The sequence below is a fragment of the Aethina tumida genome, chromosome 1, assembly GCF_024364675.1.
Source record: "Aethina tumida isolate Nest 87 chromosome 1, icAetTumi1.1, whole genome shotgun sequence".
In the NCBI taxonomy this organism is placed as follows: Eukaryota; Metazoa; Arthropoda; class Insecta; order Coleoptera; family Nitidulidae; genus Aethina; species Aethina tumida.
The window spans coordinates 32,552,934-32,570,438 of NC_065435.1; positions in this window are offsets into that span (position 1 = coordinate 32,552,934).

A 17,505-nucleotide genomic window follows, 5' to 3' on the forward strand; every position below is an offset into this window, starting at 1 on the left:
GAATAAGGGTTCTTAAATTGTCAGCAAACAATCAATTGGCATTAATTGAAAAGTTAACCGGCCGAGATAATTACGTAACGTGGCGATTTGCTCTAAAAACATACCTACAGCAAGAGGAGTTGTGGAACTGCATAGACCCCACCACATGTGTCATTGTGGACACAAAACGAGACACAAAGGCAAAAACTAAGATAAATTTACTAGTTGTCTAAATAACTTACGTGCACATGCAAGAGAGTAGTACTGCAAAAGAAGTATGGGATACGTTTTCATAAGTATTTGATGACTCTTTGTTGACACGCTGTGATGGGCTGCTGCGTGATCTCTATAATACTTCACTTACTGTATGTCAAAACGTAGAGAAATATGTGAGCAAAATTATGTGTACTGCTCACAAGCTCAGAAACATAACGAAACGGTTTCGCAGTTGACGATGAATGGCTAGTTACATTGCTACTCTCCGGTCTACCAGAGTCCTCCTATCAACCTATGATTATTGCTATTGAAAGCTCCGGCATGAAGATAACTTCAATTTCTGTGAAATCAAAACTATCACAAGATGTTAAACAACCTGAAAGTGACTCAACAGTATTCTCAGTCAACAATACCAACCACAAGAAACAAAGTAAGTAAGGGTGCTACACTTGTAATAAGTAAGGTCATAAAAGTCCTCAAATGCAAATCCAGGACCAAGGATCATCAATAAAAGAAGAAATGGAAGAAACAAATCAAATTTACTTGAAAGAAGACAACTTTTTTCTAAATTACATATTTCGAATAAGGTTCAATTGGACATTGGATGTTTTGTTTATATTTTAAGGTCTGGCATATGTCACTAGGAATCGTAATCTTAGCAACATAAATGTTATTTTCTTTTATTTGATAAACAAAATTCCTTCGTTGCTATTGAAACTTGAAAGTTCGTAAAATGTCACTCAGTCCAACACCCACTCCCAAATGTTCGTTTAGTTTTGTAATTACTAATTAATTAAAATTTTATTTATGTGTATATACATCTAGTTATCCTGTTTTCAATTTCATCCCTCACGTCGTCCGTATCACATATTCAAACTAAATTATAATAGTTGGAACTTCTCTTAGCAGCAATCTATTCTAATGGAAATATAAAGTTAACAAAGTTAACAAAAACAATTTCTTTTCACATGTTAATTATCTATCAGAATCACAGACAGTTTTTGTATGTCGACGATAGATCTGCAACTAATTTGATTTCCGTGACTTTCAGGAACAGTAATCGACATCTCCACAATAATGGCATCAAGTTGCCATTATTGTAATTGTTTAAATATTCCTAACGAGTTCCTAAGGAGTCCGCACGTTTTGACAACTCTGGGAATTTTGACAGCTAATGTGAGAGTATTTCGTTCTGCTTAATTGCTGTACTTATAATCGCGATACCTATTATGGAAAGAGGTTATTTTATACGACAAAACATCGCAGAACCTGGGATCCCACAGCAGTATTTGTGTAAAAAGCTACTTTAATGTGTGGGCAAACGCATCAAGATATGCTCCAGCTTTTCTTTTACATTTACCCAAAGTCATTTTAGCTTGAGCCGAACCAACTTTTCTAGAAAAACTACCGCCCAGTCTATTACTCATTTTTAAATTTCAAACACATTATATTAAAATCTTTTATCTAAAGTATAACTTGCGAATATGGTGTTGATTAATTTTTTTATAAAAACTAATCACTTTACATTACAATCATTATGATTATTTACAGTGGAAAAATTACTTGTCAAATACAGCCCATTTAGTTTAGCAAACAATAAATTATGGCAGATTCTATGAAATGCCTTTTAAATGCCTGTATAAACAGCATAAACCTGTAAATGATTATCAAGAGCATCAACTGTCGAGAGGTTATAAATAAGAAGGTTGGTGGCAGAAGATTTACATTTGCAAAATTCATGTTGACTCTCATTTATAATATTTTGGAACTATGGCATAATTATTTTGGTAATGATTTTTTTGGACAATCTTGGTAAACAACAAGTAAACTATCTCCATCCTTTAAGGTAGGTATAACAAATGATTTTTTACGTACGTTAGGAAATAAAGTAGATTTTAAAATCATATTAAATTTCAATGTTAGAGGCTTTGTTAATGAGAATCCACAATTCGTTCAATACTGTAGAAGGAATATCATAAGGACCTCTATTACTAGATAAATCAAGACTTCTGTGTTCATTGAAAACATCAATCTGGACAAAATTATAATTACGTTTTGAATATAAACAAAAATATTAGATTTGTGTCTGCATTGAAGGCTAAAAAGTGAAACAAACAGCTAACGAAGTGTAAATACTTATTTCTTTTGTTGTTTTTGTCTTTTCAATGACGAAATTGTAAGAAGTTACCAAATAATTGTTCAAGATCAGTTTTGAAATCAAATGATATTTTGTACATATTCAGGTTTCAACAGCAATGAAGGCGAAATTTTATATATTTTCTTTGATAAGATAATAATAAAACTTAAACATTTTTTTAGCTGCTTTTTTTCAATATTGTTAAACTTATAAATTCACATCACATAATTAGGACCTTCCTACTTTCCGCATATTTTGGCAAATTGAAATAACCTCTCTCAGTAATTCGCCAAAGAGCATTATATTATTGGACTCCAAACGAAACGAAATTACACAAAGATCAGTTGCCAAGATTGTCAATGAGCTGTCAAAAAATATTAACCGAAACTGAGATCTGAGACGGCTAATCATTAGCGCTGTTTTCTCCCAAACCAATTTAAAAGTTTCTTCTCTATGAGAAGTCTCTTCCAATTCTTAGTGTACTTGGTCTAAAATACTTTAATACAATTCCATATACATAAATTTGAACACTGAACCATAACTGGTGCATTGTAGTTAGACAATTTCGACATCACCTCCTTGGGGGTGACCGAGTTCCTGAGTTTTGGAGATGGAAGACTTTGCAGGAGTGGGGGTGGCTGGTTGGGATAAAGATTTGGGATTAGCGTTAACAACTCTTCTCTTTCGATTATGGTATCTATTACAACTAAATTCAGACAGAGGAAGGACGAACAACTCAAACAAACATTGTTACTATCATCAATATTCCCTGGTTGCACTTTGAACAATTGACAAAAGTCGCTAACAATAAGAGACCTTTCTGTCGTTACCAATGGCAGCGGTAACAATCGTCATTTATCCAAATTTGAGTGGCAACTACGGAAAAGAGTTTGTTAAGGAATGAAATTGCACATTGATACTTGGAACCCCTCTGTATAGATGCCCTAACGCAAGCGTCATGCTACGCAGGGTTTTTAGTTCTTAGTTATTAGTCTTTGACGTTTCTAGCCGAGTGCACACTTTGTAATAATATAATAAACGTTTAGTGTTCTTGTAACATCGACTTTTAATCTCATCACACTCACACCTCAGTTTTCAAAAGTGTTTGTAGTGATATTTTTGTTTTTATTTAGTGTCCCTTTTTGTCTGAATTTAGTTAGTTACCAAATTCAGACAAATGAAAAATTTGTTTACTTGTCTGGTAACCTTCGTACTATAAACAGTTTAATAACCGAATTAGCGATAATGAAATGGGAAAACAGCAAGTGTGCCTGCAAAAGTCGAGTGGTTCCGAATCCTATTGAAACCGGACGGCACATCGCCAGTTCCGTTCTACAAGAAGTTCCTACTAAGAGACAAAAACCTTGAAAGATGGAAAGGAAAAGGCGGTTCAAATCCAGGTTCTATTGGCAGAAAGAAAGGTCAACCGCCCGGTAAACCCTGAGCACGACTCCGTCCCAAGTTCCGAAAGAGTTAACTATCTAAAGTAAGTAACAACAGCAAAATTCGGCAAAGCGCCACACCGACATCAGACCCCCAAATGAAGTTAGACATAACGTTCGTACTTCTGTTTGAATTTAGTTATAAGAGTTGCCATATTCAGACAAAAGAGAAGAGTTGTTAATTTGGCTGGTAACCTCGGTTACTAAACCAATAAACCATGTGTAGAGTCCACGAAAAAGATAAGCCAAGAGGTACCCGAAAACTAGACGTTAAGATTAAAATCTTGGAACTAGAGGGTGAATTACAACGAATGAAAGTAAGTAATGCAGTAAGCTGTCTGCCTATTGAGGTGTTCTCGAAATCCTGACGACGCACCCCTGTGCTCACCGAAAGGACACGGAAGCACTGGAAGTATTTGTTTCCATTAAGGTCAAAACACAAAAGTTAATAGTTAGAACATGCCTGCTTACAAGGCGACGTGGAATGATAATGCAAGGTACCCAGTAAAACGCTTATTGACTATCTTACAACATTGGTGGGCTGTATACAACTAACTCTGCTCTTACAACTTAACTCTGTTTCTATAACTACGCTCTTCTATTGTTTTTATTCTCCGTTGTCATCACAACCGTTATACACGATGTCTAGATATTCTAACATAACTTGCCTCGAGTGAATTGGACCAATGATGAGTAAGTATAGTGTTTGCATGAGTACTGAGGTTTACACTTTAAACTATCAATTATCATTGGTTGATTGTGTCTTATGAAATTTTATACAATATGTTCCTATTTTATCTACATGTAAAAAAATTAAGAACTAAGTTTCCTAAGTTGTTCTCCAAAGAGCTTATAAAATTAACTATTCGTTATTCATTTGTAGACGTTTGAATTCCGTTCCCATAAACAAATTTCAATTTTGTTCATAAAATCGGGTAGACCAAAAAGTTTTCTTTACTTGTTTACCTCCAAACTTTAATCAGTTCAAACATTTCATACGAACCACATTTCTCTGAAGTTGCTCCTACGCTTCAATTCAAAATTATTAGTTAAATATTCTCGCTTTTATTAATGAGTCCCTGCCTCATTGGAAATGATAATCGGAAGAAATACTTGTGTATAGTAATGCTAGAAATGAAACAGATCGTATCAAACTGTTATTTTTAGGTAATATTTTTGTCTAAATTCATTAATTTACTTACAGGAATCCCAACTAAACAAAGAATAAGAACTTTCATGTATATGACGCTCCTTAAAACAACACAACACAACCTAACCTAATTAATTTGTTTTCAGAATAAATTAAGATTGAAATCTTAAAGTACGATGCAAAAAGCAAATGGTGTAAAGATTCTAGTGGCCCAAGAATTGGATTTAAATGTAAGTATAATTTTCATCTGTATTCAAGATTTTTATAATTAATGACATATTTTATGTTAAAACACACAATTAAATTATATAATTTAAATGAAAAACAAATAAAATTGGTATATATAATAAAATTAATCTTTAATATTAATTTTATATATCTTTTTTAAAGTATTTCGACGATTCGTTGGGCACGACGAGTTACGTTCACATGGAAAGGCTGATTACCATCATATAAATGAAGATGAAATGAGCCACAACAAAACCTGACGACATCGGCAAATATTTTCTCTGAGGCTATGAAATATGAATAAAAATCCAAGAAATCCGAAAAAAGTACAAAAAAAATCACAATAAAGAAAAAAACATCATTACCAAGAAACCGTATTCAAAAGTTCTACCAGAAAGACTGAGGACTGGAATGTTTCCGTTGGAGTTCCACATATCTATCTCTGTATATAGCAAGTACTTTCATTTTATGGAAATGTTTCCATAGTGTGGATCTAGGTTTCAACTCATCTATCATCTGAGAATGAAGCTTGTTTATGGCAATTATAATTTTAGATTAGTGCCGAAGTAATTTTTCCTTAAATTTTAATCTGTACCGTAATCACTAAATGTGTTTCCTAACCTCCACTGAATAGCTGAAGGTTAAAAAAATCGATAATGGGTCGAAACCTTTTATTAACAACCAAACTTATATTAAATTAACCACATAACTTAAAGGTACACAAAGTAGTTTTATTTGGAAAGATATATTATATATAAATATTTGGGAATCACATTTATAGTCATTTAGTGTGGGTTGAAATATAAGGATGAATTTGATTCGGAACAGTTCTACCATTTAGTATAACTCATCTCATCTCGATATTTCTTAGCTCTGTCAATTTGTTGACACTGTGGATTCAAACGAATAGAATTATACCAAAAAATATAACTGAACCACAACTTGGTGTAATATTAATACAATGTAAGATCAAATCAAATTTACTTGAAAGACGACATCCCTCACCTCTCTTAGCAACAAAATATATATCGGCATTTAAGTATAAAGTTAACAATGTTAACAAAAACAATTTCTATTCACATGTTAATTATCTGCAGAATCACAGACAGTATTTCTTTGATTCAAAATAAATGTCGACGAGAGATCTGCAACTGATTTGATTTCAGTGACTCGTAATCGAAACCTTCAGACAGTAGGTTGCTATTATTGTAAATGTTTAAATATTTCACCTTTTTAAATCAAAAGATAATTCACCTAGTTGATTCTTTAAGCAAGAATTTGTGAGCGGCAAATTTCAACTAGGTACTGAAATTTTTCTATCACGTTTGGTTGGATTATTACCCTCAAATAACACTAAGATACCAATCTTTCCAAATTTGTTAATTTTATGTCAAAATTTAATTAGATTCCTCATCTCTAGATGACAACTTCAAATAATGTCAGCACATTTTATTAACAAAATCATGAAAAAGTGATTTCTACTTTACAATTTGCTGATTTGCAATCTTTGTTCAGATGAAATTTATAATTAATAGCTCTATCATTTGTAATTTTGTTGAAATTTTCATCTACGTTTGTGCATATATATTTTAAGTGTCTCCACGTTTTCTTGAGAGCTGACAAATTGGACAACTTGGCCTTAGTTGCTGATTTATAATCGCGATTATAGGAACCTGGGATCCTATTAAGTAGTATTTAAAATTTAAATTTTAAAAAATCTTTATAAGCATTCAAGACGTGAAACACAATTTACTTTACCTACTTGCACCATATTTGCTTTAAAATAAAGTTCACATCGTGGTGGTGAATCAAAATTTGAAGATTGTGATGCACAATATAAATTGAACTTTGCTAATGTTATTTGATGGGATAAGAACCCTTTGGAAGATAAATAAAAGTTGCTCAGGTTTTTTGTGCTCTTCGCAATAACTTAATGAACAAGTTTACAAGGTAAATTTACCAAAAATTAGTTTTGTACATAATCTGGATTCAATAGCAACGAAGGCAGTTTGTTTATCAAACAAATGAAACACATTCAATATTCATACATTCTTCCTTTCTATTTACCTGGAAGAATATCATCATCTAACACATGTCTGATCGGTATTCCAAATAAATGCTTTTCTAAGAAAATTGTGCCTCAATTCTTGACTCTGTTATAGCGTAAGCTTTATTTTCAATAATAAGATGTTTTTTCGCATTGTAAAATAAATTGTTTCAGAAGAATGTTTCACTCTTAACTGTCACAGAAGGATAGCTCCTCCATTATTATTATAGAATCCTGTGTTCAGAATATCTCGAAAATATAGAATATCATCTTTCTATATTTGGTATCGCCAATATAAAATCGACCAACAAGCAAAATGAAATAACTGAAATATCAGTTGTCAGTTAGTTTTCAAAACAAACGTACAGGACCAGAGTTCTCAAAAACTTATTCTCCTGTTTTAAGAAATTGTTAGTAAATAATTTCATTATTTATTCCATATGGTACTACTCAAGCCTTAACCATTATGTTAAACCCTACACATTTTCCATTTAAATTCAATCCATTGATGTTAATCATCAAATTTGACTCTTTTAAGAAATTATGTGTTATGAATTACATCTGAAATAAATTGATGGCGTGTTTGTAGTTGTTGAGTTTTTGAATGATGAGATACCTAGTGTTCTCAAGTTTCACAGCATCTCTTGAATGTTGAAATTGTTAATATTTCAAATTAAGTTGTAGGAACAATTGTAAATAACAGTTGCTAATTTACAATAAGTGTTGTATTGTTTTTTAAATTTGATTTCCCTTAGCTACATAATTTGTTGCATTTATTCAATCATATTGGAACAGTTACACTAATAACAAAATATATCTATTTTAGAGCTCTAATTTTAAATAGTGTTAATTCGTCATGAAATTCTCGAAAATCAAGTCACATGAAAAATTCCCGTGGGCTTTAATTTTGCTGAATCAAAATATTACCAATCATATTAAAATTCATTTAAGTAAAGTTAGGCATATGATATATTATCAAAACACCAAGATGTCTTAAAAACTGTAAAAAAGAATTCCGATTTGTATATATATCAAAAGTTAATCAAAGTTATACAATATTACATAGTACAGAGAGTATTTAGTGTACAATATCGTGTTGTATATACCGCCCCTTTGATTAACTGAATCAGTGCACTACATCGACGTATAATCAAATTGAGTCATCCCTAATTAAAAATCGCTCCGTTATTTTCCTTCTTTCAAAAAACCTTTGGTCACTGTGTTTTTCAATCTCTTCTACAATATGATATATTCAATCAATTTTTGAAGATAATTTTTGCAATACCCTCAAAAATTATTTCTTTTTACAGATAGCAAATTTAAATAAAGCATCCTAAGAACTCCATGTATATCCCAACGCATATGGAGAGTTACTACCACGATTTTAACATATTTTTAAAGCAAGTATGGAGCATATAGGTAAAGCAAGTAAATTGTGTCTCACTTCTTGAATGTCTATAAGAGCATAAACTTTCATTTCAATTATGATATTATTATTATTATTATTATAGATAATTTAGAAGAATACTGCTTAATAGGATACAAGGGTCCGCGATGTTTGGTAGTATAAAATACCTTCATTCTATGATCAGTATCGCGAATAAGCAGAACGAAAATACTCCATCTTTAGTTCTCGATGTTGTCAGTGTGTTGCCAAAACACGCATACTGTCAAGAAAATATGGAGACACCAAAAATATATATGCACCAAAGTAGATGAAAATTTTAGCAGAACTGCAAATGATAAAGCCATTAATTATAAGTTACAACCGAACAAAGATTGCAAATCAATATTTACGCAGAAAATTGTAAAATAGAAATTACTATTTTATGATTTGGTTTATAAGTTGTGTTGATATTATTTGAATTTGTCATCCAGACATGAGGAATCTAAATAATTTGCGATATAAAATTATCAAATATGGAAAGATTAGTATATCATTTGAGGGTGATAACCAATGTTGAAAAAGAAAATTTCAGTGTTGAAATCTGTCGCTCAGTTATTCAAGCTGAGAGAATCACCTACGTGAATTTACTGTTGATTTAAAAAGGTGAAATATTTAAACAGTTACAAAAATAGCAACTTACTGTCTGAAGGTTTAGATTACGTGCCCTGAAAGTCACTGAAATCAAATCAGTTGCAGATCTCTCGTCGACATTTATTTCAAGTTTCAATAGCAACCAATTGTTTGTCATATGTCAGAAGTATGTAATTTATCAAAAAAGTTGTCTTCTCCCAAGCAAAACTTGATTTGATTCTTATATTGTATTTCACCAAATTGTGGTTCAGTTATATCTTTTCTTATAATTCTATTCGTTTTAATCCACAGTGTCAAATTGACAGAGCAAAGGAATATCGTGATGATTTTTCGATTTGTTATAATATTGTTGATGGTAGAACTGTTTCGAATTAATCTCATCCTTATATTTCAACCTACACTGGAAGACTATAAATGAGATTCACAAATAATTAAATATAACTTAACTTTACAAATAAAATTACTTACTTAATTACTTAACTTAAGTCGAAAATTTAGTTTGGTGTTATAAAATGGTTTCGACACATTGTCGAATTTTTCAACCACCAATTTTTCAGTAGAAAGATTTACAGCTATATATAACATAATTATTTATAATATATACAACATAATTATTTAGGAAACGTATTTACCGTCATAGAGTACAGATTACAATAGGAAAAATTTCTTCGCCACAATTATAAAATTATAATTATTATACACATGCTTAATTCTCAAAATGAAAGTACCTGCTTTATACACAGACAGATATGTGGAACTCCAACGGGAACATTCCAGTCCTCAGCCTTTTTGGTAGAACTTTTGGTAATGCTGTTTTCTTCTTTATTGGGATTTTTGCTTGTACTTTTTTTGATTTCTTGGATTTTTTTTTTTCATATTTCCCGATATGTGGCTTTGTCATAGCACATTTCATCTTCATTTATATGATAGTAATCAGTCTGTCAATGTGTCAATTCCTAATGTCCAACGAATCGTATAAATAGCTTATTTGTTTTTTATTTAAATTAAATAATTTAATTGTGTGTGTTTTAGCATAAAATATATCATTAATTATAAAAATCTTGAATACAGATGAAAATTATACGTACATTTAAATCCAATTCTTGGGCCTCTAGAATCTTTCCAGCATTTGCCTTTTACATCGTACTTTCAGATTTAAATCTTAATTTATTGAATTTATTCTGAAAACAAATTATGTATAAGAAAGGTATGTTTCGATATGAACTGATTAAAGTTTTGTGGTAACCAAATAAAGAAATCTTTTTGGGCTACTTGATTTTATGAAAAATATTTAATTTTGCTTATGACAACGAAATTCAAATATCTGCAAATGAATAATGAATTGTTAATGTCATAAGCTCTTTATAGAACAACTTAAGAAACATAGTTCTTAATTATTTTTACAGGTAGATCAAGTTGGAACATTTTGTATAAAATTTCATAAGATTTGTGCTCTCAATCATTAACATCCATATTGCTTAAAAGTAAATCCCAATCAACTAATGACAAGTGATAGTTTAATGAGTAAGCCTCAGAACTCATGAAAACACTAAACTCATCATTAGTCCAATTCACTCGGGGCAGGTTTCAATCTCCAGTTACTAAAAATATATCCACTGATGCACAATGATTGGAATAAAAATCAGAACCAGATGCTGGTAAACTGTTCCAATTATTCACTTTTGGCTTTTGACCATAATGGATATAAAGACTTCCAGTACTTTCATGTCTTTTCGGTGAGCACAGTGGTGCGTCGTCATCAGACGATTTCGACATCACTTTTATAGGCGTGACCTACTTCGTGGAAAACTTTTGCGTTTCGGAGGTGTGGGGTGGCTAGTTGGGAGAAAGGATTGGTGTTAGAAGTAGGAGTATTTCCAGGATTTACCGAAGGTGTCTGTAGTTTAGCAGACAGCTTACTGCATTACTTACTTTCATTCGTTGTAGTTCACCCTCTAGTTCCGATATTTTAATCTTAAGGCCTCTTGAAGCGCCGGCAGACTTTTGGGTTTTATTGAGATTTTCACTTGGCTTGTCTTTTCTCCTCAAACTACATATAGTTTATTTATCTGAGTTTGAATCCGAATATAAACGCACACTGGTAAAATGTAATATTTTTCAAGGAAAAGAATAATATATATTAGGGCAAATTTTAATATTGATAAGATTTAGATGACTGAGATAATGTTAGAAATTGTTCAGTGTTCAAATTTATGTATTTTGAATTGAATTAAAGCAAAAAGGTCAATACACTAACATTTAGAAAAAAGTTTTCATAGAAAAGAAACACTTAAATTAGTTTGGCAATATTGTGAAGACTGATATGAAATACGGTTCGTATTCTTTGACAACTCCTTGACAATCTTGACAACTGATCTTTGTGTAATTTTATTTTGTTCGGTATCCGATCCTATAATGCTCTTTGGCGAATTACGGAAAGAGGTTATTTCAATCTGCCAAAATGTGGAGAATGTGTATCGTATAAATATTATTCCAGGAGCTGACCCAGCGTACTAAATTTGATAATATGCTTTCCTTAGTTAACTTAATGCTGTCTTGTTAACCCTAATTAGTTTACTTGAAGAATTCTTCTAAAAAAAATCTAATTTACAGCGCAATGTAGCTTACACTACTATAAAGAATGAACAATTTTGACACAACTTAAAACAAATAATGTTTCATCTCCTCTTGGGATGCCAATTGTAACTGATGCGATGACCAGGTAGGAGTGCACTGAAACTACACATAAACTGTTAAAATTGTAATTTGAATTGTGCGCCTGTGGACAGTTAAGTTGTAATTTTAACACTAAATTCTTAAATATAAATTTTTCTTGAGAAATAATAAATTCTTTTAAGCCCAGAAAGACTTATTTACTGAGAAAAGTAATAAAGTTAACCTCGTCAATAGGACAATTGAAAGGTGATTTCTCGTAACATTTGGAATAAGGGTTCTTAAATTGTCAGCAAACAATCAATTGGCATTAATTGAAAAGTTAACCGGCCGAGATAATTACGTAACCTGGTTATTTGCTATAGAAACACGTCTACAGCAAGAGAAGTTGTGGACTGCATAAAACCCCCCACATGTGTCATTGTGGACACAAAATGAGACACAAAGGCAAAAACTAAGATAAATTTACTAGTTGACTCAATAAATTACGTGCACATACAAGAGAGTAGTACTGCAAAATAAGTATGGTATAAATCTTGGTTGACACGCTGTGATGGGCTGCTGCATGATCTCTGTAATACTTCACATACTGCATGTTAAAACGTAGAGAAATATATGAGTAAAATAATGTGTACCGCTCACAAGCTCAGAAACATTGGTTTCGAAGTTGACGATGAATGGCTATTTACAGTGCTACTCTCCGGTCTACCAGAATCCTATCAACCAATGATTATTGCTATTGAAAGCTCCGGCATGAAGACACCTTCTGTTTCTGTGAAATCAAAACTATCACAAGATGTTAACCAACCTGAAAGTGACTCAACAGTATTGTCAGTCATCAAGAAAATTAAAAACAACCACAGAAACAAAGTAAGGGTCCAAGGTGCTACACTTGTAACAAGTAAGGTCATAAAAGTCCTCAAATGCAAATCCAGAACCAAGAATGTTCAACAAAAAGCAAGTAGTTCATCATATGCTGCTGCGTTTGAGGCAACATCCAGCCAAAATGACCCATGGTAAGTGGCTTCCGATGCATCGTCACACATGACAAGACGTAAGAACATGCTTGAAAATATGACGGCTCGTGTCATACATAAAATCAGAGTCGCAAACAACAAAGTATAATCTGTGCAATGCTCAGAACAAGTGAGGTTGGACCATTATGACGATGAAGGTCAAAACAAAAAGGTGCGTGCTTTTTACAAAAGTATTATGTGTTCCTAAATTGGCAACAAATCTATTGTCTCTAAGTCAGATTATTTGCGATGGTAGCCAAATAAAATTTGACGGAACGAGCTGTGTTATTATGAAGAGCAGAAGTGAGGTAGTATCTTCCTACTGTAGCTTTATGTTAGGGTCGACTGGAACAGTATTAGGATCAGCATTAGTCATTTCAATTCTGTTTAAAATTTGTTCCATATAAATACTAAAACTCTTTTCGGTGTAGAGTCGAATTTGGCATGCCAGCAGCAAGGGAATTGTTTTAACCCATATGGTGACTTGTTCAATTTACATACCATGTTTTCGTGATGATCCAACCCTTCTTGTTAAGTCATAAATAGGTGTCTTCAAGTTCTCCATATAAAAATGCTGTCTTTACGTCTAGTTACTTGATTTTGTGATTATTTTGTACAGCCACGGATAGTAACTATCGTATTGAACTGATAGTTTGTGCAAAAGTTTCCTGGAAATCAACACGTGCAATTTGTCCATATCATTTCACACACAGATGTGATTTGTAACGTGGTCATTAAATAAATGAATCACTGTCATTAAAGTTATTATAACAAATCGAAAAATCATCTCGATATTTCTTTTCTCTGTCAATTTGATGACACTTTCGATTAAAACAAATAGAAATATATTAAAAATATAACTGAACCACAATTGATGTAATATTAATACTATGAAAGAAACAAATCAAAATTACTTGAAAGAAGACAACTTTTTTCTAAATTACATATTTCGAATAAGGTTTAATTGGACATTGGATGTTTCGTTTATATTTTAACGTCTGGCATATGTCACAAAGAAACGTAATCTTAACAACATAAATGTTATTTTCTTTTATTTGATAAACAAAATTCCTTCATTGCTATTGAAACTTGAAAGTTCGCAAAATGTCACTCAATCCTACACCCACTCCCAAATGTTCGTTTAGTTTTGTAATTACTAATTAATTAAAATTTTATTTATGTGTATATACATCTAGTTATCCTGTTTTCAATTTCATCCCTCACGTCGTCGGTATCACATATTCAAACTAAATTATAATAGTTGGAACTTCTCTTAGCAGCAATCTATTCTAATGGAAATATAAAGTTAACAAAGTTAACAAAAACAATTTCTTTTCACATGTTAATTATCTGTCAGAATCACAGACAGTTTTTGTATGTCGACGATAGATCTGCAACTAATTTGATTTCCGTGACTTTCAGGACAAGTAATCGACATCTCCACAATAATGGCATCAAGTTGCCATTATTGTAATTGTTTAAATATTCCTAACGAGTTCCTATGGAGTCCGCACGTTTTGACAACTCTGGGAATTTTGACAGCTAATGTGATAGTATTTCGTTCTTCTTAATTGCTGTACATAAGTTATAAAATCGCGATACCGATTATGGAAAGAGGTTATTTTATACGACAAAACATAGCAGAACCTGGGATCCTACGGCAGTATTTGTGTAAAAAGCTACTTTAATGTGTGGGCAAACGCATCAAGATATTCTCCAGCTTTTCTTTTACATTTACCCAAATTCATTGTAGCTTGAGCCGAACCAACTTTTCTAGAAAAACTACCGCCCAATCTATTACTCATTTCTAAATTTCAAACACATTACATTAATATCTTTTATCTAAAGTATAACTTGCGAATATGGTGTTGATTAATTTTTTTATAAAAACTAATCACTTTACATTACAATCGTTATGATTATTTACAGTGCAAAAATTACTTGTCAAATCCAGCCCATTTATTTTAGCAAACAATAAATCATAGCAGATTCTATCAAATGCCTTTTAAATGTCTGTATAAACAGCATCAACCTGTAAATGATTTTCAAGAGCACCAACTGTCGAGAGGTTATAAATAAGAAGGTTGGTCGCAGAAGATTTACATTTGCAAAATTCATGTTGACTCTCATTTATAATATTTTGGAACTATGGCATAATTATTTTGGAAATGATTTTTTTGGACAATTTTGGAAAACAACAAGTAAACTACCTCCATCCTTTAAGGTAGGTATAACAAACGATTTTTTACGTACGTTAGGAAATAAAGTGGATTTTAAAAACATTTTAAATTTCATTGTTAGAGGCTTTGTTAATGAGAATCCACAATTCATTCAATACTGTAGAAGGAATATCATAAGGACCTCTATTACTAGATAAATCAAGACTTCTGAGTTCATTGAAAACATCAATCTGGACAAAATTATAATTAACTTTTTGAATATAAACGAAAATATTAGATTTGTGTCTGCATTGAAGGCTAAAAAGTGAAACAAACAGCTAACGAAGTGTAAATACTTATTTACACTTCGTTAGCTTGTGTTTTTGTCTTTCCAATGACGAAATTGTAAGAAGTTATCAAATAATTGTTCAAGATCAGTTTTGAAATCAAATGATATTTTGTACATATTCAGGTTTCAACAGCAATGAAGGCGATATGTTTATTAATCAAAAGTAAAACAAACTTTTGTTGTCTGAAGAATATGCATCGACAAAAGTGTGTGAATTGTTAATTAGACATTGCTATTCCTAACAAATATCAAAATTTTATATATTTTCTTTGATAAGATAATAATAAAACTTAAACATCTTTTTTAGCTGCTTTTTTTCAATTCTGTTAAACTTATAAATTCACATCACATAATTAGGACCTTCCCACTTTCCGCATATTTTGGCAAATTGAAATAACCTCTCTCAGTAATTCGCCAAAGAGCATTATAGGATTGAACACCAAACAAAACGAAATGACACAAAGATCAGTTGCCAAGATTGTCAATGAGCTGTCAAAAAATATTAACCGAAATTGAGATCTGAGACGGCTAATCATTAGCGCTGGTTTTTCCCAAACCAATTTAAAAGTTTCTTCTCTATGAGAAGTCTCTTCTAATTCTTAGTGTACTTGGTTTAAAATACTTTAATACAATTCGATATACATAAATTTGAACAATGAATCATAACTGGTGGGGTGAATCGTAGTTAGACAATTTCGACATCACCTCCTTGGGGGTGACCGAGTTCCTGAGTTTTGGATCTGGAAGACTTTGCAGGAGTGTGGGTGGCTGGTTGGGATAAAGATTTGGGATTAGCGTTAACAACTCTTCTCTTTCGATTATGGTAACTATTATAACTAAATTCAGACAGAAGAAGGACGAACAACTCAAACAAAAATTGTTACTATCAACAATATTCCCTGGTTGCACTTTGAACAATTGACAAAAGTCGCTAACAATAAGAGACCTTTCTGTCGTTACCAATGGCAGAGGTAACGATCGTCATTTAACCAAGTTTCGGTAGCAACTACGGAAAAGTGTTGGTAGTGATATTTTCGTTTTTATTTAGTGACCCTATTAAAGTTCCTATTAAAAGACAAGAGCCGAGAAATAAGAAAAGGAAAAGGAGGCCCAAATCCAGGTTCTATTGGCAGAAAGGAAAGCGGTACCACATCCAACGACTCAGTGTTTGTTAAGGAATGAAATTGCACATTGATACTTGGAACCTTCTGTATAGATGCCCTAACGCAAGCGTCATGCTACGCAGGGTTTTTAGTTCTTAGTTTTTAGTCTTTGACGTTTCTAGCACACTTTGTAATAATATAATAAACGATCAGTGTTCTTGTAACATCGACTATTATTCTCATCACACTCACACCTCAGTTTTCAAAAGTGTTTGTAGTGATATTTTTGTGTTTATTTAGTGTCCATCTTTTGTCTGAATTTAGTTAGTTACCAAATTCAGACAAATGAAAAAATTTGTTTACTTGTCTGGTAACCTTGGTTACCAATCCAAGGAACAACTGAATTAAATTTTTGTTTTCGTACTATAAAGAGTTTAATAACCGAATTAGCGATAATGAAATGGGAAAACAGCAAGTGTGCCTGCAAAAGGTCGAGTGGTTCCGAATCCTATTGGAACCGGACGGCACATCGCCAGTCCCGTTCCACAAGAAGTTCCTACTAAGAGACAAAAACCGTGAAAGAAGGAAAGGAAAAGGCGGTTCAAATCCAGGTTCTATTGGCAGAAAGAAAGTTCAACCGCCCGGTAAACCCTGAGCACGACTCCGGCACGACTATCTAAAGTAAGTAACAATAGCAAAATTCGGCAAAGCGCCTCACCGACATCAGACCCCCAAATGGAGTTAGACATAACGTTAATATAAACAATAAAATAGAATAAAGTATGTTAAAAAACAACAACAATTGACAAATGAAGGCGACCGAGGTAACCTTGGTGATCAAGAAACAGTGAGAGTCAGTTTGAGAGAAACAGCTCAAGAGCTCAGTAGTAGCCGTCTTTTTTGTTGATTCATCCTTTGTATTTCAATTATTTGATTGAATAAATTACTGCAATTTCTTGCATATTCTC